This window comes from Myotis lucifugus, unplaced genomic scaffold (assembly GCF_000147115.1).
Source record: "Myotis lucifugus unplaced genomic scaffold, Myoluc2.0 scaffold_877, whole genome shotgun sequence".
Lineage (NCBI taxonomy): Eukaryota > Metazoa > Chordata > Mammalia > Chiroptera > Vespertilionidae > Myotis > Myotis lucifugus.
This window is the reverse complement of record NW_005871925.1, coordinates 80519-83451: the sequence shown is the minus strand read 5'-3', so window position 1 is coordinate 83451 and position 2933 is coordinate 80519. Positions and strand designations below refer to the sequence as shown.

The following is a 2933-nucleotide window of genomic DNA, read 5'->3' as shown; positions in this document are numbered from 1 at the left end:
CCCAACGAGGGGTATCCTGAGAGAAACAGACAAAATATAAAGCGTCTTTTTTACGCGCTATCTATCCACCGCGACGGGCAGGGAGGAAAGGGGTGTGTGTGTGTGTGTGTGTGTGTGTGTGTGTGTGTCCCAGGTTCGATTCCGGTCAAGGGCATTTACCTTGGTCTCGGGCACATCCCCAGTAGGAGGTGTGCAGGAGGCAGCTAGCTGCTCGATGTTTCTCTCGTGGATGTTTCTATCCCTCTCCCTTCCTCTCTGTAAAACCAATAAAATATTTAATAAAATATTTTTTTTATGTCTCCCGGGAAGGGAGAGAGGGAGAGAGGGAGAGAGGGAGAGAGGGAGAGAGGGAGAGAGGGAGAGAGGGAGAGAGGGAGGCAGGCGCCGGGACGTCTTGGGCCTGCGGGGTGTGTGTGTGTGGGGGGGTGGGGTGGGGGGGGTGGGTGGGTGGTGGTGGTGTGCGACTCCGAGGAAGTCTTTCACTTTCGAATGGCCCGCTCGGCCCGCCCCCGTGTTTGTTCCGGCCATCCTCCGAAAAAGATTATCCTAGGCACCCCCCCCCCTCCGCCCCCGCGTTCGGTGGCGCCGTGCCGTCCCGGAGGGGGTTGGGGGTGGGGGTCGGGGACGCGATCGGCCCTCCGGGCGGGCGGCGGGACGCCCTTGCCGGCCCGAGATCCGGATCCGTCCCGCTGAGGTTCGCGCCGCTTGTCGGGAGCCACCTGGCGGCCGCTTTTATATCGTTTCTTCCTTGCGGAGCATCTAGGGAGGGGAAGCGGCTGCAGTGCCCGAGGCCAACTTCCAGGGTGCCGGCGGCGCTGTCGGGATCTTGCCGGCGGCGCTGGTCCGTCGGTACCCGGCCGGTTCTCCGGAGATTGGACCTGCAGCAATGCTGAAGGAGTGAGCGGCTGCCGCCTTTGGGGAGGTGGGCCGCTAGGACGGGTCGACCAGCACTCTGTTACCCCTCCGCGGGGACCGACCGGGGCCGCCGCCGCCGCCGCCTTCGCCGCCGCGGGCGTAGCCGCAGAGGTCGGCTCGCGCCGCTCCGTCGGTGCCTGTCGGGTTCTCCGGAGATTGGACCTGCGGCGGGGCCATTGAAGGAGTGAGTGCCCGCCGCCGCCGGGACGTGTGGCCCGGCACTCGCTGTCGCCCCTCCGCGGGGACCGACCGGGGCCGCCGCCGCGGGCGTAGCCGGAGAGGGTGGCTTGCGCCGGGACGCCGTCCTGCCCGAGGGCGCCCCCCCCCACCTCCCGCTTCTATTGATTTCGGCGCGGGCGCGTGCCTGCGCGAGGTGCCGGCCGACCCGTGCCGTGTGTCCGCGTCCGCTCCTGCGGGTTCGTTAGTCCGTCCGTCCGTCCGTCAGAGGCGCCTTCCGCGAAATTTTTCCAAGTCCCGATCCTGAGGCGGGAGCGTGCGCGCGTTCAGGGGTCGCCCGGGCTTCGCGGGCGGGCGTGTGCCCGAGTGTGCCGCGGTCACCGGGCTCGACTTTGTGGCCGTTACCCGAGTCGCGGAGCTCCGTAGGTGGGGGCCGGCACGGGCGGTGCGTGGAGGACGGCGGAGGGCGAGGCGGGTCGGTACGAGCGCACGCGTGGTCCCGGTCGTCAGGTACGTTTGTTCGTTTTTCCGCGAGCGGGCTTGCGCCGACGCCGTGGCCGGCCTTCCACCGACACGGTGGTTCTAGGCGCCCCGCGGAATTTTTTCAAAGTCCCGATTCGGAAGCACGTTTGACCGGGCCGTTGCCCGCGCGTGCGAAGTGGTGAGGGAGGCCGTGGACGGCCCGGCCCTCTCCCTCTTGCTGCCGCCTGTCCGTGGCACGCTCTTTACGGGCTTTGTGGGGGGTCGACCAGATAGCCCCGCCCTTCTTTGGTGGCGATGGGGTCCCGTGGGGTCTCCGGTGGCCGCGACTCGCTTCCGGGCGTCCGGCGTGATCTGTAGACAGAGGCCCCCGTCCCCGGGCACCGTCCATGTTATGCCTAAAGTTGGCATTTTGTACCACGAGATGACTGTGGACACGCTGTCCTCGGGTGATTGGACGACGGGGGGTGTCCCCGGGAGCTTCTCGGCCGCGACCCGGAGCCTGACTCCCCCCCGTCCCGGCCGCACGAGCGAAAGCCGTACGCCTTGGGCCTGCGCGCGCCGGCTGCTGTACGTCTCGGGCCCCGTCCCCGCGGACCGTGCTCTCCCCCTCCGCGTGAGAAGAGAACGGAGGGCTTTACGTGGCGAGGCTGAAGCGCAGGCTCGTGTTCCGGACGGTTGTCCCCGCCACGTTTCCCTTCTTCTCGACCCGTTCTTGTTGCCGTTCGATCGATGTGGTGACGTCGCGCTCTCCCGGGCCGGGCCTAAGCCGCGCCAGCCGAGGGACGGACATTCCTTGGCGAATGGGACCGCTCTTCTCGCTCTGCCCGCGGGCCCCTCTCCTCTCCTCCCCGTCCGACGGCGGAGCGTGGAAGGGAAGGGGTGCGGAACCCGGCCCGACCTCGGTGTCACGCCCGTGGTCTCTCTGACGCAGCGGACACCCTCCGCTCGCCTTTCCCGGCTTGCGTTGTCGCGGGCGCCCCTCCCCGCGGCGGGGAGGGGGCGTCCCGTCGTCGCGCCGCACGCGCCTCCCCGTTGGGCGTGCGGTCGCTGTTTTGCCTTGGCCCTCGGCGGGTGCCCCTGGAGCGCTCCGGGATGTCCTGCAGGTGCCCGAGGCCGAGCTGGTGGTGTCGTTTCCCGCTCCCCGCGAGCCCCCCGCCGGGCCGCCGCTGTCGGCGGTGCGCTGGAGGGGGAGCCCCGGGGAAGCCTGTCCGGATAAGGGGAAGGCACGCCGTCCTCCTCGCGGGAGAGGGGGACCGGGCCCTCTCAACGTCGTGGCCGCGCGGGCGACGGCGACGGATCCTAGTCACCTAGTTCTGCTGATGGCAGACTCGACAAAATGGATATTTTTTTTCCTCTCC

General features: G+C 68.5%; 1 long non-coding RNA gene across 1 annotated transcript in view; it reads left to right on the top strand.

Annotated features, from left to right (window-relative positions):
* The window catches only part of LOC111824073, a 28113-nt gene that overhangs the window by 1414 nt on the left and 23766 nt on the right, over positions 1-2933 (top strand). The window lies entirely within an intron of this gene.